The following is a 25287-nucleotide window of genomic DNA, read 5'->3' on the forward strand; positions in this document are numbered from 1 at the left end:
GATTTGATGCTGAGAGGCAATAGGAAGATTTTATGTAGTCACTTCCATAAACATAATCAACACTTAAGTAATGTTTGAAGTAACTGAAAATCATAGATATCAGACAGGGAATGAGTGCATAGAAGAAAAGGGTCAAAGATCCTAGGAAGGAACAGCAGTTAAGGGGTAGGGAGAGGAAGAGGAGGCAAATGAGTTTATAGAGATAAATTCTGGAAAGAAGATAAAGACAAGGGGGATGCAGTGTATAGAAGGTCTATTAGAGAGCTGGGGAAAAGGTGTTGGTTTTGACAAGGAAGAGATTAGTAGTGATATCACCATCACTGTGTTTTATTATGGTACTGAGGTAGAAACCTGGCTGCAAAGGAGATAAGAATAAATTGTTTGGGACATGTAGAAAGGCTGGCACTATCGACTGCCCTTTGCGGGGATGATGTTGGAGGAAATGAAAGAAATGGCACAGAAGACTAACAAGGAGAGGGTGTAAGAGTTTATTATGAAACATCAGATTTCAATAGGTAAGAAATTGCCATAGATGTATGAGAAATTTTAATTCTTTAAATATATAATCCAAATTTAAGTACCCATCCCACCTGGCTGAGGTGGGGAGGATTCAATCTCAGTTATTATGGGATTTCTTCCTCCATGTCTCCAGGGTTGAGCAAAGATCCCCAAGTGGGGACAAGAGGTTTTGCTGGTGTTAGAAATTCTCGTTTCTGGTGTCCAGCATCTCTAAATGATCCAAACCTTATCCTGGGAGTTCCTGCTATTCTGTCCTAAGGCTCCTTTCAGAGAATGGGAAGTGAGGCTCTGTATCTTTTTCTTCTTCCCTGGAGACCTGCTCACAGCAGTCCTACTTGCAGCTTTGAGGAATTCTCCCCACATGTACCTCCTGAACACCCTCTTCCCTTTCTCTCCCTCTTTGGGGTACATAATATAAGCATTTCAAGACAAAAGGATTCTTTCCCATCAAAGAACTCGTTTCTGCCCTGCAAGGACAAGGAAAATATAAGGCACAAAAAATACAAATGAAATGGGGGCTACTAAGAGGGTAAACACAAATCAGTGACTTCTCATCATATATATGGCAAATTTTGTTCCAAAAAATCAAAAGGATTTCACAGGGGAAGTGAAGACTGGACGTGCGTGATAAATTGTTAACACCAAAAGCGTGTTATGGCTTATGTGTCATCACTGTTGTTGCCCTTCTCAGCTTCTTTAGTGGGGAATAGCCCTTTGTTGAGCAGTAGGATATTACTTACTGTGCTTTGAGCTCTCTTTCTTAGTTGGCTGAGAGGTAGGAGACTGTTTTATGAAAATAATAACTAGAAAAATAAAGCATTCTATTGATCCGTTAGATATAAAAAGCTTAATTTTCCGTTAGAAGGTGATTCTTTGGCTTTGTTAATTCAAATGTTTTTCCAACAAAAGACATATGTGCCTTTGAGAAATATTTGTAGTGTTTAATCTGTGATAGTACTTTCTAATGTAAATTATATTTATGTATACATGTATATATAATTATACATGTGTATATGTATACATATATATATATATACATATATATATATATATATATATATATATATACAGACATTCTTATTCAAAACTATGTTTCCTGGGACTGGAAAAAGTAGTTAGAAACATGATTTTTTAGTTATTTCCAATTTGTAATATTCTTGTTGTGTTCCAACTTTGTGTATTTCAGTGTTAAAATTTAAGAACATCTGATTAGTTTAGAAAACTATAGAGAAGAAAAGGCAGTTCATAAAGAAATTTTAGTCTCACTTTAAGAGACACTACGTTAACATGGGTGTTATGATGATAGAAAAAGGCAGTTGTAAAATACAGCATACTGTCCTGTCTTTTTATCATCATGCTGCATAATTGTCTTTATATATCATAAAAATGTGAAAAAATTTGCAATTGTTTTCCACCAACCCCACCGCTGCTGCTTTTTTTTTTTTCATAGTATTGAGAAAGATTTACTTTTGTAGAGTTAACCGAGACATGAAGTGATTTTTCAGTCCCGCATGTGGCAAGTGAGCAAATTGAATGACACTGAATGACAGTTGGTGACTTGCCCAAGGACACAGAGCTGGGGAGTAGCAGAGTAAGAATGGTGACACATTTTCCCCCCATATACTTCTAGCATTCCTACTTAAAGTGAGAGCAGAGAGTAAAAGTGGATAAAATATCCATACTTTTAACCTATCCAGTTTATATATCTCCATACATTCAGTTCACTATTATAGTTGATGCCTCTGTCAAGGAGAGATTGCCATAGAATAAGGAGCAAATGTATTTGATACATGAAAAACAACAAAACGGGTTTTGTAATGAATTAGAAATAAGGTAGTGAAAGAGCAAGACTCACAACCTTCTTATATGGCAATAATGACTCAGTTGAATGACTGAGATAAAGTATGTTTATGGTTTTGATTCTTTAATAGTCTCTACACATCCTAAATAGTAAGTTATTTGACAGGAAGAAGGATTTAGGGATCCAGCCTTATAATGTCATTATTAGTGACAAATAAAAGATAGATAATAAAAACTCAATGAATTTAGATGAGTTTTAGTCATTTGTGCATGTCTACAAGCATTTTATGAAAGAGAAATAACATATAACTTGTTAGGAACTTCTCTTTCAATTTTCTTTTTTCTTGTAATAGAAAGCTAAAAGCCTAGAGGAGAGAGAACTTCTGATTTTTTCCTGTTTTTTTTTTTTTTTTTTTTAATCAAAGAAATAACCCTGAGATCGTCTCCCCACGTCTTTCCCCCCTTTTTTCCCTGCATCTGAGCTTTTGCAGACTTTGTAAAAAGCTGTCCAAACCCACTTTCAGATCTACCGCTAATTGGTACCCTTGTTGGTTGCCTTAGTAGTGAGGCCAAAGATTAAGTGGTTGTGGAGTCTAGACTTCTGTCCTATTTTGAGTGTTGCTCTGCAGGTCAAGGCTGAATTGTATGGACAGCATACAGTTGTCAAGACAATCACAGTTTTCTAACCTCTCTCAGCAAAGTCCCAACTGCTTCAGGAAGCATTATAGTATGTGAGCTACTATGAACCAAATCCAAAGAATGGAATTTGGAAAAATATGCCCTAAGGAAAATTGCCAAGAGTTGTTTTGATCCCAGCAAGCAAAAGGAAGAAGAGTTCTGATCACGGATAAATAAGAATGAGACTGTTAGGCAGTCAGCAAATGAGTGCTCTCCTTTTGTTAGGAGAGGTCCTGAATTACCAAAGGATACAAACTACTCATAAACATATGCAAGGTCTCCCAGAACAGGCAAAAGGTCTTAATAACAAGAGTTATTCATGACTAGTAATAGTGTGAAACAAATATGAAATGTCAGTAAAAACACATGTGTGCTTATAACTCATCCTCTCCATTATTAATTGGCAGTGTCTTCAGGTCAAATAAATGTGAACGTTCAGTCCTGTTTTTTTAAATTGGAGTCTAATTGCTTTACAATGTTGTGTTAGTTTCTGCTGTACAACAAAAAGAATCAGCTGTGTGTGTGTGTGTGTGTGTGTGTGTGTGTATTTCACCTTACTCCTAACCCTCCCCCATTCAGTCCTATTTTTATGTCTGGGTGGTTGGATCAAGGTTCCTCTGTTAAACTAACATGTCTCCAACATTAGGGTCAGTGTTGAGTGCCTTGGAGACAAATGCAAAAAATGGCAAAGTATGATATATGTTTTCTATATCTGACGTAAAGAAGTAACCAGATTAGGACTTTCATTTTTGGCTTGAGGCAGTAAGGACTCTGTTTTGCTAAAAGGTAAGATCCTTGGACAAAATAGCAGAGACATTTTCTTTTAAAGTGGGAGAACTATCAGATGGAACCAAGGAAGGCTTGCTTACTCTTTTTGAAAACCCTTTTTTAGAGTCACAATTGTAACACACAGTCTCCTAACGGTTTGCTGGCCAGTGTTCTCTGATGTAACCACTGAAAGCAGCCAGAGCAGCAGCTGTGAGAATGGATCTGATAAGCTTTACGAGTAAGTCAGTAGCTTGTATAAATGAACAAATAAAAAATGGTACAGTATAAAAAAATAAAGCCCACATATGTACCGTGGGATTGCCTAGCTTTCAAGAAGACATATCTACAGATGTACTTCTCTCTTTCCTGGCTGGAACCATGGAGGGTGCAGAAGAGAAAAAAAGAAGGTTTCTGTTGTGCCAGAAACACTTAAGAAAGAGCAATAGAATTTCATAGAGCTTACGATCAAGTGCCTGGGAAAGAAGTTTCCCCAAATGTTGCTTTGAAAGGCAAGGAGGAAGCTTATCTATGAGAAAGCTAAGCCCTATCACAAGGAATACAAGCAGCTTTAAGAACCAAAAGTCAAACGACCAGGATGACATATAAAGCCGGCAACTTTTGTGTACCTGTAGAACCCAAGTTGGCAGTTGCCATCAGGATAAGAGGTATCAATGGTGTCAGCCCACAGGTTCTAACCATGTTACAGTGTCTTCACTATAAGATCTTCAGTGGCATCTGTGTGAAGCTCAACAAGGCTTCACTTAACACGCCGAGAATTATGGAACCACACATCACATTGTTGTTCAGTTGCTAAGTCGTGTCCGACTCTGTGACCCCATGAACTGCAGCACGCCAGGCTCCACTGGCCTTCACTATCTCCCAGAGTTTGCTCAAAGTCATGTCCACTCAGTCAGTGATGCCATCCAACCATTTATCTTCTGTTGCCCCTTTCTCCTCTTGACCTCAATCTTTCCCAGAATCAGGGTCTTTTCCAATGAGTAGGCTCTTCACACCAGGTGGCCAAAGTATTGGAGCTTCAGCTTCAACATCAGTCCTTCCAATGAACATTCAGGGTTGATTTCTTTAGGATTGACTGGTTTGATCTTCTTGCTGTCCAAGGGACTCTCAAGAGTCTTCTCCAGCACCACAATTTGAATTTGGCACTCAGCCTTCTTTATGGTCCAACTTTCACATCCATACATGACTACTGGAAAAACCATAACTTTAACTATACAAATCTTTGTCGGTAAAGTGATCTCAGCTTTTTAATACACTGTCTAGGTTTGTCATAGCTATTCTTCCAAGGAGCAAGTGTCTTAATTTCATGGTTGCAGTCACAGTCCTCATTGATTTTGGAGGCCCAGAAAATGAAATCTGACACCATTTCTACTTTTTCCCCATGAGGTGATAGTTCTAGAGGAGAAGGCAATGGCACCCCACTCCAGTACTCTTGCCTGGAAAATCCCATGGATGGAGGAGCCTGGCAGGCTGCAGTCCACGGGGTCGCGAAGAGTTGGACACAACTGAACGACTTCACTTTCTCTTTTCATTTTCATACATTGGAGAAGGAAATGGCAACCCACTCCAGTGTTCTTGCCTGGAGAATCCCAGGGGGAGCCTGGCGGGCTGCCATCTATGGGGTTGCACAGAGTCAGACATGACTGAGGTGGCTTAGCAGCAGCAATAGGGCTAGATGCCATGATCTTCATTTTTGAATGTTGAGTTTTAAGCCAGCTTTTTCACTCTTTTACCTTCATCAAGAGGCTTTTTAGTTCCTCTTTGCTTTCTGCCATTAAGGTGGTATCATTTGATATCTGAGGTTTTTGATACTCCTCCTGGCGATCTTGATTCCAGCTTGTGACTCATCCAGCTCAGCATTTCATATGATGTACTCTGCATATAAGTTGAGTAGGCAGGGTAACAATATACAGCCTTGATGTATTCCTTTCCTAATTTTGAACCAGTCTGATGTTCCATGTCCAGTTCTAACTGTTGTTTCTTAACCTGCAAACAGGTTTCTCAGGAGGCAGGTAATGTAGTCTGGTATTCCCATCTTTTTAAGAATATTCCCTTTGTTGTGATTCACAGTCAAAGGCTTTAGTGCAGTCAATGAAGCAGGAGTAGATTTTTTTTTTTTGAATGCCCTTTTTGTATGATCTAGCATATGTTGTGTGTGCGTGTGTGAGGTACCCAAATCTGAAATCTGTAAATGAATTGATCTAAAAGCATGGTTCTGGCAAAATCAATAAGAAATGAATTGCCCTGACAGATAACTCATTGATTGCTCTTTCTCTTGGCAAATATGGCATCATTTGCATGGAGGGTCTGATTTAGGAGATCTAAACTTTTGCAAATTATTTCAAAGGAGCAAACAACTTCCTGTGGCCCTTCAAACTGTCTTTTCCACAAGGTGGAAGGAAGAAAAAGACCACTGATTTTGTAGAAGGTGGAGATGCTGGCCATAGGGAAGACCAGATCAACAAGCTTATTAATTAGAAGGATGAACTGAAGCATCTACCATGATTATTTTTGTAATCTGGTCGGTTATTAAACAGTGAATACTTTCAAATTTAAATATATTGTTGTCTGACTTTTATCTTTCCTCTGCCTTCTCCTGACTATTGTGGCAAATCTTGGTGTGGAGAATGAAGTAGAATCAACAGCCTGTAGAACAAAAAACTTGAGGGTCCAGCCTGTGTCTTGTGAAAAACATTCCTTGGGTTTATTGAAGATTTTCCTGTGCAAAAAGTCCTGATTTTTCACTTTTGAGTTGGCCAAAATGGGTCTATCCTGAGAAAATCTTATTTCAGAGGCCTTCGTGCATGATTAAAAGTTCAGTTTACAAATAAATTCTGCTGCTGAAAATTAAAAAAAGGAAGATGTACTTAAACAAAGCATAGTGAGTGCTCTTAGGGTGAAGGGAAAAATAAAAAACAGAATCTTGCAAAGTCTAATGATGGTGATAATGTGCTATGAACTGGGACATTTGACAGCCGAATTCTTACTGCCATGCTTTTTCAAGAGAAGAGAGGAGAGTGTGACCATATATAGGGGATGTTGTGTCATGAAATAGTTAGCTGCACAGGCTCAGACTTGGAAAAAGGTATCATCAGTTCTCAGAAGCTGTGTGAATTCAGGTAAACCATTTAACTCTTAAATGAATGCCATTTAACTCTTTGGTAGCTACTTCCCTCGTCTGCTAATAGGAATTCATTAATCCATTTATTGCTTCAACAAATAGTGATCGATTGGCTTCCCTGTCCGTCTCCAACTCCCAGAGTTTACTCAAACTCATGTCCACTGAGTCAATGTCACCATCCAACCATGTTATCCTCTGTTGTCCCCTTTTCCCACCTTCAGTCTTTCCCAGCATCAGGGTCTTTTCCAACGAGTCAGTTTTCGTCTCAGGTGGCCAAATTATTGGAGTTTCAGCTTCAACATCAGTCGTTACAATGAATAGTCAGGGATGATCTCCTTTAGGATTGTCTGGTTGGATCTCCTTGCAGTCCAAGGGACTCTCAAGAGTCTTCTCCAACACCACAGTTTAAAAGCATCAATTCTTTGCCCCTCAGCTTTCTGTATAGTCCAACTCTCACAATGATACATGACTACTGCAAAAACCATAGCTTTATCTAGATGGACCTTTGTTGGCAAGGTAATGTCTCTGCTTTTTAATATGCTGTCTAGGTTGTTTATAATGTTTTTCCAAGGAGCAAGCATCTTTTAATTTTATGGCTACAATCACCATCTGCAGTGATTTTAGAGCTCCCCCAAATAAAGTCTGTCACTATTTCCATTTTTCCTCATCTATTTCCCATGAAATGATGGGACCAGATGCCATGATCTTAGTTTTGCACTAGGCCTCATTTTTAAAACTGGGGCTACAGACCATGACCCTGCTTTCATGAGCTTATATTTTTCAGGGAGAAGGCATATAATGAACAAATAAATGCACCTGTAATATGCCAGGTGAAAAAACAATAAAATAAAGGATATTAGTGCATAGAAAGGTATAATATAGGGTTAGTTGTGTATGGGTGTTATATTTCATGTGGGTGGTAAGAAAAGGTTATTTCAGGCACTTAGACCTGAAGGTGGAGAAGGCAATGGCACCCCATTCCAGTACTCTTGCCTGGAAAATCCCTTGGACAGAGGAGCCTGGTGGGCTGCAGTCCATGGGGTTGCAAAGAGTCAGGCACGACTGAGCGACTTTACTTTCACTTTTCACTTTCATGCATTGGAGAAGGAAATGGCAACCCACTCCAGTGTTCTTGCCTGGAGAATCCCAGGGATGGGGGAGCCTGGTGGGCTGCTATCTATGGGGTCACACAGAGTCGGACATGACTGAAGCAACTTAGCAGCAGCAGCAGACCTGAAGGCAGAGAGGAAACGAGCTATATATATATATATATATATATATATATATATATGTGAGGAAGAATACTTCAAGGCAATCATAGGCGAATAATGTTATGCAGCTCACTGTTTTGCTTATTAATATACCATGGATGTCAATACATATATGTTAATCTTATTCTTTTGAATAAGTGAGAATCTGTTTGCTGTTGTATAGAAAGTATAGCAGTACAGGATTTTTTTTTCATCCTTTGGCTGGAGCAAGTCTTATGATGGACATATCATTCTACATATAGATTTGTATGATTTGTATGTTTCTTCATTTCTAGAAGTTGAATTACTGGTTCAGTGAGTTTATGGATTTAAAATTTTGATGGACATTACTAAATTGCCCATTAAGCCATTGTATTCCTTATAATAGACACAATTTTCTTACATTTCTCCAGATACTGAATTGCTTTCCTGATGTTTCAGGGATACCTAACTTTTTCACTTGAGTCATAACTTTTTCAATTTAATTTCTTAATAATTTTCTTACTCAGATTTTCCTGTATTAAATAATTCATTTTCTGTCTTACTCCCTGCTGTCAGAGATTACATAATTAGAACTTAAAGGAGGAAAATAATATCTACTAAGCATCACTAACAGGAAACTAACTTTTGGTGGAGATTAGATTGTTTTGGATACTGATTATTAGGAATAAAGTAGAGAATTTCACTGGATCTTTAGTTTTAAACTTAATATGAATTTTAGCCTATATGAAGTGAATTAGTCTTATCAGTACTTAGAACAGAACAGAGTTTTAGTCACTGAAAAATAGAAAGTTAAAAAAATTGTGTTAGATTTCAACTACCTCTTTTATACATCTCTATGATCAAGCTTAACGTTAAATGACTAGACTAATCTAGTAATCCATTTTGGGAAAAATTTGCAAAGAACTTTTAGTATAACTGAGATCTCTTTTCTCCTAAGTCACGAATGTGTAAACAGAACTTAAAACAGTTATAAGCCTGTCATTGTCACCGTCTGTATGATGGACAGATACAGTGAACATTGAATTCATATTAGCTTGGTTTTACTCCATTCGTACCTCTTAGAGTTCTGATTTTGTTAGGGAAATAATTCTGGACCAGGCTTCTGTTTTCAGTATCAATTATTATCCTCTGTACCTGAAAAGTAGGTTTGTGTGGTCAAAAAGAACTTATAGTTTAACTTGTGGTATAACTTTCCTTTATTATTCTGGTAACTGATTTTTTTTTGTTGTTGTTGTTTTTTTTTTTAAATTTTAGTTTTTTATTTTTTAAATTTTAAAATCTTTAATTCTTACATGCATTCTCAAACATGAACCCCCCTCCCACCTCCCTCCCCATAACATCTTTCTGGGTCATCCCCATGCATCTGGTAACTGATTTTTATCCTAACTCAGAAATTGATTGGTCATCTCCATTGGATGGAGAAGACAGTTAAATTTTGTTAGCTATAAATATTTTCCTAGTGCATCTCTTGGTCAGGAATCCAGGTACAGTTAGTTGGATACCTCTGAGTCTGTCTCAAGGTTGAAATCAAGGTGTCAATCAGATCTATAGTCACTGCAAAGCTACGTTGGATGAGAATCAACTTCTGCATTTATTTATGTAACTCTTGGCAGGCTTTAGGTCCTTGCTTGATGTTGACTGAAGACAACACTTCCTTGAAATATGGGCCTCTCCACAGAGTTATTCACAGCATGGCAACATGCTTCCCCAGAGAAAGGGCTCTAGGGGTAGGGGTGAGCAGGATGGAAGTCATTTTTTATAATCTGATTTTAGAAGTGGCATTCTACTGATTCTTTTGTTTTTATACAACCTTTTAATTTTGTAGTAACTTTATATTGTAAAAGTTATAAAGAAAAATTGGAATTCTCCAATGCTCCTCTCCTAGTTTCCCCAATTGTTAGAGTTTCACGTTGCCCTGGTACATTTTTCAAAACTAAGGAGCCAACGTTGGTATAGTATTAAATAAGCTAAGCTCAAGCCTTTATTCAGATTTCACCAGTTTTTCTACTAGCAACCTTTTCCATTTCCAGGACCATATCCAGGACACTCTCTTGCATTTAGCTGTCAAGTTTTCTCACTCTCTTCTGGGACAGATTATGCAGTAAGTCAGACGGACAGAGGCCTGGAGGTTGGATAGTCAAACGCTTTTCTCAGTTAATGCATATCATGGATGGTGAGTGAAGCCCTATCAGATGTATTATGGTGGCAGAGGGTCTGCTGTGTTTGCAGCAAAGGACTGGGCATGCTGTCAGGCCACGGGGCTGAATGGGGAATGGTGAAGACTTCTGGACTGGCCTCCAGCCAGGAGGGTGTAAGGTTGGGATGGGTTAGCCAGAGAACACTCTCAGGCTCTAAAGCTGGGGAGTTATTCCCCTCACCTGCCAATCGAAACCAAGCTTGCTAGCAAAGCTGTTCTCCATGGACTTAAGGTGTGCCAGTCATATACCTCAAGACCAGCACAAGACTAGGACAATTCTTAACCTAAGAAAATGCAACTCCTATTTTTCCAGCACTTAGCTCATGATTTTAACTGTTGAACTCCCACTCTGCATCTCTTAGAGCCAACCAATACAAATGAGAAACTCGGCTCTTCACTTATGGCTTTGGGTTTTAGGGATCAAGATGGTAATTCTTCACAGGCCTTTTGGGACCCATGTTCATAAGGATCTCGGACATGGGAAGGTAGATTCCTAAAAATCCCGATACCTTTTTCACTCTGGAGAAGGAAATGGCAACCCACTCCAGTGATCTTGCTTGGAGAACTCCATGGACAGAGGAGCCTGGAGGGCTGTAGTCTAAGGGATCACAAAGAGTCGCACACAACTGAGTGACTAATACACTTATTCACTCAAAATCTAAAAGTTTTGCTTTCTCTCCAAGGTCCTTGGAGCTATCAGGACACATTTGAAGTTGATTCCAAACAAAATGAGCTAATCAGTTCAGTTCAGTTCAGTCGCTCAGTTGTGTCCGACCCTTTGTGACCCCATGGACTGCAGCACGCCAGGCCTCTCTGTCCATCGCCAACTCCCAGAGCCTACACAAACTCATGTCCATTGAGTTAGTGATGCCATTCAACCATTTCATCCTCTGTCATCCCCTTCTCCTGCCTTCAATCTTTCCCAGCATTAGGGTCTTTTCTAATGAATTGGTCCTTTGCATCAGGTGGCCAAAGTATTGGAGTTTCAGCTTCAACATCACTCCTTACAATGAACATCCAGGACCGATCTCCTGAGTGGATGATCTGGATGGACTCGTTGGATCTTGCAATTCAAGGAAGACCGCAGTTCAAAAGCATCAATTCTTTGGTGCTTTTATGACTTTGTCAATTATCTCCATTAAAGGTAAACAGGGCTAAGAATAAAGGTTGGAAAATAAATACTATGTTTCTACTAATAAAAATGATATAATATTTATTAATAAAATTATTTCAACTTAGATAAAAAGATGAATTTAGAAAGAATGTTGTGTGAGCTGAGCAGGTCATGTCATCTCTTTAATCTTTGCATGTGTGTGTGCTCAGCTGCTAAGTTGTGTCCAGCTCTTTGTGACCCCATAGACTGTAGCTCACCAGGTTCCTCTGTTCATGGTATTTCCCAAGCAAGAATACTAGAGTGGGTTTCCATGCCCTCCTCTAGGGGATCTGCCCAACACAGGGATTGAACCTGCATCTCCTGAATTGCAGGCAGATTCTTTACTGACTGAGCCACCAGGAAAGCTCCTTAATCGTCTTTCACCTCATTTTATCTTCTACAAGGAGTAAAATAAAATGACTTAAGCTCTTCAGAGCTGTGAAAATTGTTGACTAAGCAATGACTATCAGCATAAATCTGTTAAAGGAAGATGTTATCAAGAAAGTAAGAAAAATTGGAATGCAAAAGCCTTTCTGCTCTACTAAAGTCAGGTGGCACTATTAAGACATTGATGGAAGCTTGGAAGAGACACTGTATGATGCAGAACATTGTCTCCACCCTTGCATAGTTCAGTTTCAATTATTTGCATATTCATGCAGTGACAGTTCCTCCTAACCGTGCACAAGGCTCAATGCCAAGGTAGTCAACAGTCTGGTTGACTGTTTTTGTCTCTTAAAAATTGATCCAACAAATTTATTCAGAGTCATTTTCACCATCTGCTCTATAATTGTGGGTTGGGGGAAGGACAATACACAGCTCAGTTTTAGCATAAAAATTCCACTTAGAGGTGTGGCTATGGTCACATCAGTGAAAGCTATAAAAATTAATGCTGTAGGAGTCAAGGAGCTAAGGAACTCACAGTTAAAATGATAGAATTCTGGAGTATTGTTCCCTCATTCAACTTTTCTCTCATTTCTCCATGCTTGATGGTAGGTCTTAAACCTAACTGAAATGTAACACATATGCATAGTCCCATTTGCTAAATACTCTAATATGTAATATCTAATTTAATTCAGTAAAAATGCTGTACAATAAACTAGAATAGCAACAGATATTATTCCAGAATCTACTATTAATATTTTCTTCCACACTGAGGAACCTCAGTGGTTTTAGTGAAAACCAAAGGAAGTGATATTGTAGCAATCAGCGGTCATAAAAATCAAGTGTTAATGGATACCTGGGGATCCACCTAATATAGCAAAGGAAAGCAGTCAGAAGACTGAATATTAATGTCTGTTTAAAATATTTCACAGCTTCTGTAAAACTGACAGCCATACAGAAGGGATTTTTTGATCAGAGGATTTTTTTACTGAGAAGAGAAAAATAAAGACTCTTTGGCAGAGTGATTATTAAGCTGCAGAGAATAATTCACAGTAAGTGTAAAGCACTGGAGACTTACCTGAATCTATGTATATAAGAAGAAAACAACTCACGAACACTGTTTTTCAGGTTGAAGTTAAAGATGAGGCCTATAAAGGCAATCCAATTTTCACAACTAAAAGTGATTGGCTTGTCAGGTCAGCATTGTTTGGTTGAAGTAGAGAGCTCTCAGTCCATTCATTGAGTCTGCCTCAAGTTTGTCATCAGGCTATTTTAAAAATGCTGATTCTAAACAATTTTATGAAAAGCCATCACTCTAGTTCCCTGACAACGGCTTCTCTTTTCACCCTCTAAGCCTGGGGTTGTGTGGTGGGCAGGGTTGCATGTATAGGCTCAGGCTTAGAAAAAGCTTCCCTCCTGGTTCCATCAATGACTGTGATTAGAATATGTACTTTTCCTATCCATTCACTACCTTCTTCACATGTTCACTGACTACATATTGGGTATTTCCTAGTTAATCGTTTTCTAACACATGGGAGTGTGGGCAAGTAGTCATGAATCAGCAGGGTCCAGAGCTTTCCTTTTTCTGTGATGCACTTGATGGTGTTTCTAAAGGTGTAGCCCTATAAAGACAGTGGATTTGTTTTCAATTTGAACTCTGAAAGAAAGGCCTTTTTCTCACTAGAGTTCTTGAAAATTTGGCAGATAACAATCAGAAATAAATCTAGATAACAGAGCAGAAGACTTCTTCTTCCCTGAGGCAGATTGGCTACAAGTCCAGTCTGCACAGTAAGAGCATGGATAAGGCATTCAGAGCTGTACTGTGAGTGACTACCAATCAATCTAAGACTTAATAATATCACTCTTAGAGCAGAAATGAACATTCCTGTATAGAACCAGGTTGGTCTGGGGCAAGAGTAGTGGAGGACAGAAGGAAGAACTTTCAGATGGAACAGCATATTGGATAAGAATTTCTACTAGTTCCTCAGAGGAAAAAAGTGATGGCCAAGTTTGTGGCATCTTATTCATTGTGAAGTATATAAGCAGCATATTTTTGTGGGTTTATTATTGCATAATATGTACATACACACACACACACACACACATATATATATATATACACCTAGTCAAGATTGCCGGGAGAAGTATCAATAACCTCAGATATGCAGATGACACCACCCTAATGGCAGAAAGTGAGGAGGATCTAAAAAGCCTCTTGATGAAAGTGAAAGTGGAGAGTGAAAAAGTTGGCTTAAAGCTCAACATTCAGAAAATCAAGATCATGGCATCCGGTCCCATCACTTCATGGGAAATAGATGGGGAAACAGTGTCAGACTTTATTTTTTTGGGCTCAAAAATCACTGCAGATGGTGATTGCAGCCATGAAATTAAAAGACACTTTCTCCTTTGAAGAAAAGTTATGACCAACCTAGATAGCATATTCAAAAACAGAGACATTACTTTGCCAACTAAGGTCCGTCTGGTCAAGGCTATGGTTATTCCATTGGGCACGTATGGATGTGAGAGTTGGACTGTGAAGAAAGCTGAGCACCAAAGAATTGATGCTTTTGAACTGTGGTGTTGGAGAAGACTCTTGAGAGTCCCTTGGACTGCAAGGAGATCCAACCAGTCCATTCTGAAGGAGATCAGCCCTGGGATTCTTTGGAAGGAATGATGCTAAAGCTGAAACTCCAGTACTTTGGCCACCTCATGTGAAGAGTTGACTCATTGGAAAAGACTCTAATGCTGAGAGGGATTGGGGGCAGGAGGAGAAGGGGATGACCGAGGATGAGATGGCTGGATGGCATCACTGACTCGATGGACGTGAGTCTGAGTGAACTCCGGGAGTTGGTGATGGACAGGAAGGCCTGGCATGCTGCAATTCATGAGGTCGCAAAGAGTCGGACACGACTGAGCGACTGAACTGAACTGAATGAGCATATGCATGTGAGAGTTGGACTGTGAAGAAAGCTGAGTGCCGAAAAATTGATGCTTTTGAACTGAGGTATTGGAGAAGACTCTTGAGAGTCCCTTGGACTGCAAGGAGATCCAACTAGTCCTTCCTAAAGGAGATCAGTCCTGGGTGTTCATTGGAAAGATGAATGTTAAAGCTGAAACCAATACTTTGGCCACCTCATGTGAAGAGTTGATTCATTGGAAAAGATTCCGATGCTGGGAGGGATTGGGGGCAGGAGGAGAAGGGGACAACCAAGGATGAGATGGCTGGATGGCATCACTGACTCTATGGACGTGAGTCTGAGTAAACTCCGGGCATTGGTGATGGACAGGGAGGGCTGGTGTGCTGTGATTCATGGGGTCACAAAGAGTCAGACATGACTGAGTGACTGAACTGAACCGAATCAACATATACTTATCATTTCGAACTATGAGTTTAGTTATGTCCCACAAATGTTTTGGAGAAGGCAATGGCTCCCCACTCCAGTACTCTTGCCTGGAAAATCCCATGACGGAGGGGCCTGGAAGGCTGCAGTCTAAGGGGTTGCTGAGGGTCAGACACAACTGAGCGACTTCACTTTCACTTTCACTTTTCACTTTCCTGCATTGGAGAAGGCAATGGCAACCCACTCCAGTGTTCTTGCCTGGAGAATCCCAAGGACGGGGGAGCCCAGTGGGCTGCCGTCTATGTGGTCACACAGAGTTGGACACGACTGAAGCGACTTAGCAGCAACAGCACAAATGTTTTTGACATTAAAACAGTCCCATAGTTAGTGACTTTCTTCCACATAAGATTTGAAATTAGGAGATGTTTACTATACCTGTATTTGAAGTGTTCTCAATTATTTCCATAGTCAAAATTCTGGCTCCCAGTTTTGACAAAATTGCTAAGAAGTTGTACTTATAAGCATTTATATCAATAAAGTGTATTTCTTGGTATGTTCTGTTTTCAGTTCATCACCTTAAGTCTTAAATAAATCTTGAAATTGTTTCCTTTACTCTAAAACTCTGATCACTTGTCCCCACCCCTTCTGGTCATTACCCTATTTAAGTCACTGTACTGTTAATTTCTCAGTCAAGTCTGCCAGCCCCCTCTGTCCATGGAATTGTCCAGGCACGAATACTGGAGTGCCATTCTGTCTCCAGGGTATCTTCCCCACCCAGGAATCAAACCCGTGTCTCCTGTATTGCAGGCAGATTCTGTACTGTCTGAGCCACCAGGGAAGACCCTTTCTCTACAGTTTTCTCAGCCAGCCATTAAAGGCTTTTTAGTTTTTATTTAGAAGTTCCTTTGTGTCCTTCTTCTCTGTATGACGTCTATCTCTGGATACGTAGGATACTCAAATGTAGTGGGTTGATTTTCAGAAATTACAGATGGAGAATTGCTCAGCAGAGGCAGGTTTAATGCAAACTGGACTTAGGTCCACATTTGTTGGATCACAGTCCCTTTGGGAGTTTTCCCAGTGTAATCTGAAACTATCCCCCACACTCAGGGTTTGGTAAGGAGAGGCTGAAGAAAAAGGCAGATGACTTCAGATTGGTAGGTGGCAAAGAAATTGCTGAAGAGGTTTTTCTTGGGTGGCCCCAAGATGAGTTGATTTCTGCCAGATCTTAAAGTTTTTAATCGAGGCTTGAAGTGGCTTCATCCATGCTCCTAGTCCAGAAGATTTCAACACCACATTACTATCTCTAGGCTGTGTTCTTGGGTAGCTTCTAGTATGAGGAAGGCAGGTAGGGGACACATTCCACAGACAAGGTTGGGGCAAGCAGGTTCTAAATGCTAGGTCTTGCTCAAAGGTCAAATGTGCTATCATATCTTCTTGATGATGATCTCAGTTGCATCCCAGGTAAGAGCAGCCTGGGCTGTGATGGTATTCAATTTCAAGTTTACTGAAGGGATTGTATGTGATGAAGCCAGACATGGATGGGTCATTACACAAAATCTCTGAATTCATCTTGGCTGCTCTCTGTTGCTGACTCTTTGCTTTGGAGACTGCTTCCATGGACTTGAAATTTGAGGAAGAGAATTCTTTCATCTACACATTGTTCCAATTTTAATGAAATATATTACTTATAAAAGGGCTTCCCTGATAGCTCAGTTGGTAAAGAATTTGCTTGCAATGCAGGAGACCCCGGTTCAATTCCTGGGTTGGGAAGGTCTTCTGATGAAGGTATAGGCTACTCACTCTAGCATTCTTGGCTTTCCCTTGTGGCTCAGCTGGTAGAGAATCTGCCTGCAATGTAGGAGACCTGGGTTCAACCCCTGGGTTGGGAAGATCCCCTGGAGAAGGGAAAGGCTACCCACTCTAGTATTCTGGCCTGGAGAATTCCATGGACTGTACAGTCCATGGGGTCACAAAAAGTCAGACACGATTGAGTGATTTTCACTTTCATTACTTGGAATAAATTAAAAAAATGAAGACATAGGAAATGTACTGTCATGGAGAAAGTCTAGAGAAATTTTTTAATCCTATAGTGAGATAATAGGGACCTAAATTAGAGATATGAAAATGGAAAATTAAAGATAAGAACACAGAATAATGAGGTAGTGATTGGTGAAATGTGGGAACCGATGGGTAGAGAGCTGGCAAGGATAACACAAAAGGTTTTAACTTCAGCTGATTAGGACCACAAGAGGAGAGGCAAGTCTTAGGTGGAAAGAACTAAGTTTTGTTTTTTGAATGCACTGAATTTGCCATGTCTGGGGCCCCTCCTGGTGGAGCGGCTTCATGGCACTGGAGTGACTTTGAGGAGATTCCCCACGTCCAAGGGCAAAGGAGAAGCCCCAAAAAGATGGTAGGAGGGGCAAAATAAGCATATAAAATCAAACCCCATACCCACTGGAGATGCTCTGCTGCTGCTGCTGCTGCTAAGTCGCTTCAGTCCTGTCCAACTCTGTGTGACCCCATAGATGGCAGCCCACCAGGCTCCCCCGTCCCTGGGATTCTCCAGGAAAGAATACTGGAGTGGCTTGCCATTTCCTTCTCCAATGCATGAAAGTGAAAAGTGAAAGTGAAGTCGCTCAGTCATGTCCAACTCTTAGTGACCCCATGGACTGCAGCCTACCAGGCTCCTCCATCCAAGGGATTACCATTGCCTTCTCCGGGAGATGCTCAGAAGACTCAAACAAACCTTGTGTGCACCAGGACCCAGGGACCCCACAGAGACTGAGCCAGAACTGTGTTTGGGTGTCTCCTGAGGAGGTACAGGTCAGCAGTGGCCTACCGCAGGGGCAGAGGCTCTGGGTGCAGCAGACCTGGGTGTGGCATAAGCCCTCTTGGAGGAGGTTGCCATTAGCCCCACCACAGAGCCACCAGAACTTACACAGGACTGGGAAACAGACTCTTGGAGGGAACAAACAGAACCTTGTGCACCAGGACCCAGGAGAAAGGAGCAAAGAGATCCAACCAGTCCATCCTAGAGGAAATCAGTCCTGAATATCCATTGGAAGGACTGATGCTGAAACTGAAATTCCAATACTTCGGCTACCTGATGCAAAGAGCTGACTCAGTGGAAAAGACCCTGATGCTGGGAAAGATTGAGGGTGGGAGGAGAAAGGGATGACAGAGGATGAGATGGTTGGACAACATCACCGACTCAATGGACATGAGTTTGAGTAAGCTCCAGGAGTTGGTGATGGACAGGGAAGCCTGGTGTACTTTGGTCCCTGGGGTCGCCAAGAGACATGACTGAGAGACTGAACTGGGGCCCCTCCAAGAAAAGATGTCTAGCAGGAAATTGCATATACAGGTATAGTACTTGTAAGAGTCCTGAGCAATGACATAATATACTAACAACAGCAGTAATCTGATATTTCACTAATTTGCTAAGCCCTATACTATGTGCTTTGTTTTCTGCCTCTCTAATCTTATATGCCTGAATATAATGTGTTGGACTGTGCTTTCTCAAACTCTTAACCTAAATTCTGTTAGTGAACCATCAATAGTTCTAGTCTGTAGTGGCAACCTTTTTGGCACTTCAGTATTGTTCTTCTTTTCTCCCCCCATCAGTTATCAGTTATTTCAGTGGAATTTTAGAAGGAAGGAGAGATGAATGGGTCGTCTGTTTGCCTTCTTGCACTTGAAGCCAGAAACTGTGAGTTGAGGTACGACTCTGTGTTCTAGAAAGTTTAATCACATTTTGAAATGCATTAGACTTTTTCAGGCAGTCAAGGCATCGTCATTTCATTCTACCAAATTATACTCTATAGTATGATTTTTTATAAAATGTTGATTTCTTAGTCATAATGAAAAAAAAGATGCTAAACAAAGTTTGACATCAGGCTTTTCTCCTTTTATTTCACTTGCCATTAAGAGATCTTGTAATAAAGGATTTATTTTCGAAGCTTTTCAGATATATAAAGTAAATATTTATGGAAATATGGAAAAGTACAAGGAAAAAAGGAACAAGTCATACATAATTCTACCAGTCAGATACAATCCTATACATACATGGGGTTTTTAATTTTAGTCTTTTTCTGTATGTACATAGTAGGTATGTGTATTTGTGTGTATACATATATACACATAAATATATATTTATAAAGATATGTATAATACAAGCTGTCTTTTATCTAGATGAACCCTCTTTTACTTAATTAACAGAAGCATTTCTCCCATGTGTTTAATTATGTTTAAGAATGTTTTTTTGGTGGTATGTATTCCATATATGCTATTTTATAATTAAGAGAGCATTGTTAGGGTAAAAAGGGTTGTTTTCAGTTTTTCACCTTCATAAGTAATTATGCAGCATATATGTTTATAAGCATCATTTCCAAGCACATTTCACTAAGTTAAACATATCACATATTCCCTGCATGATGAAGCTGGTTGAGGGTATATAACCCCCATGATGACCAGGGTATTTCAGTTGAGGAGATATAAGTCCCACCTGAAGCTACCTTCTTCATATGCCATTCAGTGATACAGACGGTTCCTAAGTTTTGGCCTTAGGTGTGGCTGCATGAGGTTGGTAACTAGTCTCCAAAGTTGACCTTCTAATGGGTTATAACTCCACATAGTCACAGTATAGTGTAGTTGCCCATCCGCATTAAACTTTGTGCAGTGAAAGGAAAGCAGAAGAGGCCCAGTATGACTGCCAGGGTTAGATCAAGCTGGGCCTTGGACCCTTGAAATGCACACTCTGAGAAAGTAAAAATTTTATATAAAAAAAAAAACAAAAGCAACTGTATTGAGACTGTTGTAAGGAAATCTGGTAGCCCTAGGGAGCATGAGGAAGATGCTACCGATATTTTTTCTTCTATATTTGAAACCACATAGAAATTGGACTTCAAAAAGTTTTCATTTTGGCCTTTGGGAAGAAGACAAAGATTCTGTAAATGGTGAATGGATTAGGGTTATATTTAGCCCCAGTAATAAAAAAATGAAAAAAATTCTAAAAACTAGAATATTTATCAGATTTATTATAGTAACTAGCATTAATTAATTTATTTAAATGATAGAGCAAAACTTTACTTCAGGTATTAGGTGTCAATATTAATAGGTGAATTCTCTGTAAATAAGGTCTGAATCTGGCTGTCTTTCTATAGTGACACTGAGTGGGTTCCCTGTATGTTCAATCGTCATTATCTGTTATGCCAAAGTTAGAGCTGGCTACTATCTGCTTCTAGAACTGTGGGAGTATTTTGCGAAGAGAAAAGGTGATCATTGTCTATGAACAGGGGGGAGAAGGAAAGACAAAACACCAAATAAGACCTTCAGCAATGCTTACATTCTTTCACGTCCTAAGCAAAGGCCAGAGTTGGTCAGACCTTGAATAGACTAGTGAGCTAAAGAAGGGAGGGGGTTCAGGATGGGGAACACGTGTATACCTGTGGTGGATCCATGTTGATGTATGGCAAAACCAATACAATATTGTAAAGTAATTAACCTCCAAATAAAATAAATAAATTTATATTAAAAAAATTTAAAAAAGGGAAATTTAAAGCGACTCTAAAGGGCAAGACTCTGAAATGTAGTGGCAGGAAAATTCAGTTCAGTTCAGTTCAGTCGCTCAGTCGTGTCTGATTCTTTGCAACCCCATGAATCACAGCACGCCAGGCCTCCCTGTCCATCACCAACTCCCGGAGTTCACTCAGTCTCGCGTCCATCGAGTCAGTGATGCCATCCAGCCATCTCATCCTCGGTCATCCCCTTCTCCTCTTGCCCCTGATCCCTCCCAGCATCAGAGTCTTCTCCAATGAGTCAACTCTTCGCATGAGGTGGCCAAAGTACTGGAGCTTCAGCTTTAGCATCAGTTCTTCAAAAGAAATCCCAGGGCTGATCTCCTTCAGAATGGACTGGTTGGATCTCCGTGCAGTCCAAGGGACTCTCAAGAGTCTTCTCCAACACCACAGTTCAAAAGCATCAATTCTTCAGCGCTCAGCCTTCTTCACAGTCCAACTCTCACATCCATGCATGACCACAGGAAAAACCATAGCCTTGACTAGATGGACCTTAGTCGGCAAAGTAATGTCTCTGCTTTTGAATATGCTATCTAGGTTGGTCATAACTTTTCTTCCAAGGAGTAAGCGTCTTTTAATTTCATGGCTGCAGTCACAATCTGCAGTGATTTTGGAGCCCCTCAAAATAAAGTCTGACACTGTTTCCACTGTTTCCCCATATATTTCCCATGAAGTGATGGGAAATTAGGCATCTGATAAAGAAAACATGTTTTCTAGTTGAAAAGGATGATTGGGAGATCTAGGAAGATGATCATGAAGGAACATTTAGAACTGACAAAAGGAAAGTCACCCGAGTTCTTAGATTCCATTGGGATCTTGACATCACAAAAGGAATGAAGATTCTGTTGCTGAAAACGGATGTCAAAATCCATTTCATAATATAATTTATTGTTGTTTAGTGGCTAAATTGTGTCTGACTCTTTTGTGACCCCGTGGACTGTAGCCCGCCAAGCTCCTCTGTCCACAGGATTTCCCAGCAAGAATCCAGGAGTGGGTTGCCATTTCCTTCTCCAAGTATTATTGAAGACACACATAATAACTTTCCCTTTCTCTTTTGCCCACAAGGGGAACATGCTGTGTTTTGCTTTAGCTTCTATGATCTCTGTGGCTCTGGCATAGTCCCTTCACTTATTGATCATTTTAGTCCTGTTCATAGACCCTTTTCCTGAAGCTGCCCTACCCTACAGCTGAAAATAACAGTTTATTTGTGGAATTATGACAGAAACATACTTTGAACAACATATTTTTTTTCTGTCTTCTAAAAAAAATGAGATTTGAGAAAGTAGACTAGTAGAATATGCAAATTGAAGTTAGTCTTACTAAGTTAAAAACAGATTTTGCGATTCTAATAATTCGGTTGGTGCCAGATGCTGAATTTGGCCTCTCAAAGGCAGTAAAGGGGGAAAGTGCAAGAACCCCATGAAAAGTGGTATGGTGACTTAGAAGACCTGCTGGCAGAATTCCAGTTAGGTCATTTAATGAATATTTCTTGTGTATCCCTATCTCGAGCTAGCTGTCTTGATTCCCCCCCTCCCACCCCCACATGTTCTGCTGCTGCTGCTAAGTCACTTCAGTCATGTCCGACTCTGTGTGGCCCCATAGACGGCAGCCCACCAGGCTCCCCCGTCCCTGGGATTCTCCAGGCAAGAACACTGGAGTGGGTTGCCATTTCCCACATGTTCTAATACGTTAATATTATCCTCAGCTGTGAATTGGCTCTCTTTTCATCTTAGACTTCTGACATACCCTTAGAGATAGGCTTTACCCTGTCTTTTCTCTAATTTAACCTTTTAGATTACTGAGTCAGTCCATTTATGCTCATTGATTCTCAGCACAGATTTCCAAGCATAGAAAACATAAGCCCTCAGTTTTGATTCTACAGAGCCCTGACTTAGGCTGGGCGTGGTTTTGAAGTGCCATGTAAGCTACTCTACATAATGGAGATCAAGGCTGATGAATACATGGCACAGGGCTTCTCCCTTCCTTTACCCCCGTCTTCTTGGCACTGCAGACATTTCTAACAATCACACATGTTTTTCCTGTGATTTAACATACAGCTTCAGAATCTTCCTCAACACATTTCATGAAATCATTGCCGGTCAAAAAATTGATAAATAAACATGAAAACCCAATTTCCATTCATAACTCTAAAGGATGTGAGAACTGAAAAATGTATTTATAATCTTAAGTCACTTCATATAACTTCGATTTTCCCTTTCCTTCCCTAAATGGTAGTGTGCTGACCAAAACTCTACTGTATACGTGATGACATTGCTTTACTTACACCCCTTTGTAGGAACTGGTCAGTCATACGTAAATATCTAGCATAAGCTTCCCAGTTCAGAGAAAAGACTAAATCAAGTACAAAACAAAAACAAAAACAAAAACAACTCCATAAATTTAATTAACACTATCATTGAGTGGCTAGTTATTGCCATTTTTCAAAATACTAAAAATAGGTTAAAATTCATTACTATGAAGACTTTAAAACAAAATGGATTAATACCTAGTGATTAACACCTGTCAGTGTTCATATGTTCTACAGATAGAACTTAATGCTTTAATACATCACAGCTTTAGACATCGATCAAAGATATTTTAAGATTCCTATCACAACACTGAAAGTCAGAGATCATAAAGAATGATAAGAAAATTCAACAAAAGTGATTTTACCTTTAGTCTTTAAAAGTAAAATGAAGCCTAAATGAAGCCTCTTTTGACTTTATTTATAAAATTCCAGTACCCCCCTCAACACACTTTATTCTTCACGTGCTCCTCTGCCAACCTCAGTGGCAGAATCTGTTAACCTTCTCTATTTTTCCTCTAATCAACCAACTATTCCATTTATTTGCTATATATGGCTTATAGCAGATGCTCAGTAAATATTGGTTGAATAAATTGTGTGTCATTTTAAAAAAATGCAATTAGATAATCTGAAGGAGAGGGAAACAGTAGATATTTGTAAATTGTATATTTATAACTGCAAGGGTGCCTTTGTATTTATACAAGGAAATATCTATTCATCCCACAAACATTTATTGGGTTCCCTGGGTAAATGCCCTCAGTAAAATATGATTCTTAATCTCAAAGATTTTGAAGATTAGTAGGAGAAATTGTAGTATAGTTTGATAAATATTGTGATAGAAACACGCTTAAAGTGATAGAATAAATCTACTTATCTTCAGATAGAGCTTCCAGTGAAGGTTCTATAACACTTTGGTTAATTTTTAATTCTTATTTGCCATGTGGCACTTTACATGAACTAAATGTGTGCATGCACTTTTACATATATTTATATGTGGAAACATATGAATTAAATATGTGTATTTGTATATAACATAAATACACACATATATATGTGTGTATATGTGGGTATATATGTATAATTTGTTTTCAAAAGAGATGGAAGAAGACTTATTACAGAAGTTATTAAAAGAGTACTTAGAATGAGTCAACCTACTTTGGTAAACTGTTTAGATTTATATTTTAACATGACATTCTTTTAAAATTATTCAGTTAATTTCATTTTTATTCTCTCTTATTCATATTAGTATATATGATTCTTGAAAGTACAAAAATCAGATGATAGTTATAGGAAGTAAATTATGATGTTTGTCATAAAATAAGAGCTAAAAGTTGTTTTAGTAATAGCGTGTATGATTAACAATAACTTCTAATTTTTTAAGTAGATAGCTTTTTCAGCTCAAAAACTATGATTTAAAAGTGAGAATCCGTCAAAAACCTTACAAAGTATCTGAGATTTTATTTTAGATGAGGAAACTGAGATCCAGAGAATGTAATTAACACGATTAAAGTCTTACAATGTCAGCACTGAGAGTGGAGCAAAACCCCCAAACTTAATCAAAACCCAGCATTCTGACTTAGTCTGAGTCTCTCTAGTATACTTTCCTGTAATATTTAAGTTGGGAATATCATGAAGAAATGAAGAATCAGTGACCCTTCATTTCAGTGACTTCAATCAATGACTCTTCAGATCAATGGCTAAATGAAGAAAGTCAGGCAGAGAAAGACAAATGTGATACCTCTTATAAGTGGAACCCAAAATATGATAACATAAACTTATTTACAAAGGACTCACAGACATAGAAAACAAACTTATGGTTATCAAAAGGGATGGAGGCAGAGGAGGAATAAATTAAGAATATGCATTTAATAAATACATACTCTGGTGGCTCAGATGGTTAAGAATCTACTTGCAATGCGAGAGACCTGAGTTCAACCCCTGGGTTGGGAAGATCTGGAGAAGGGAAAAGTTACCCACTCCAGTATTCTGGCCTGGAGAATTCCATGGGCTGTATAGTCTATGGGGTTGCAAAGAGTCAGACATGACTGAGCGACTTTCATTCACTCACTACTGTATAAAAAAATAGATGAACAATAGGATGTATTCTTCAGCACAGGGAACTCTATTCAAAATCTTGTAATAACCTATAGTGGGAAAAATCTGAGAAAATTCATGTG

At 39.3% G+C, this 25287-nt stretch overlaps 1 pseudogene; it reads left to right on the plus strand.

Annotated features, from left to right (window-relative positions):
- Positions 1-235: 235 nt before the first annotated feature.
- On the plus strand, positions 236-6261 carry LOC121819706 (large ribosomal subunit protein uL30-like; annotated as a pseudogene).
- The last annotated feature ends 19026 nt before the right edge of the window (positions 6262-25287 follow it).

This window comes from Ovis aries, chromosome 5, assembly GCF_016772045.2.
Source record: "Ovis aries strain OAR_USU_Benz2616 breed Rambouillet chromosome 5, ARS-UI_Ramb_v3.0, whole genome shotgun sequence".
Taxonomy (NCBI): domain Eukaryota; kingdom Metazoa; phylum Chordata; class Mammalia; order Artiodactyla; family Bovidae; genus Ovis; species Ovis aries.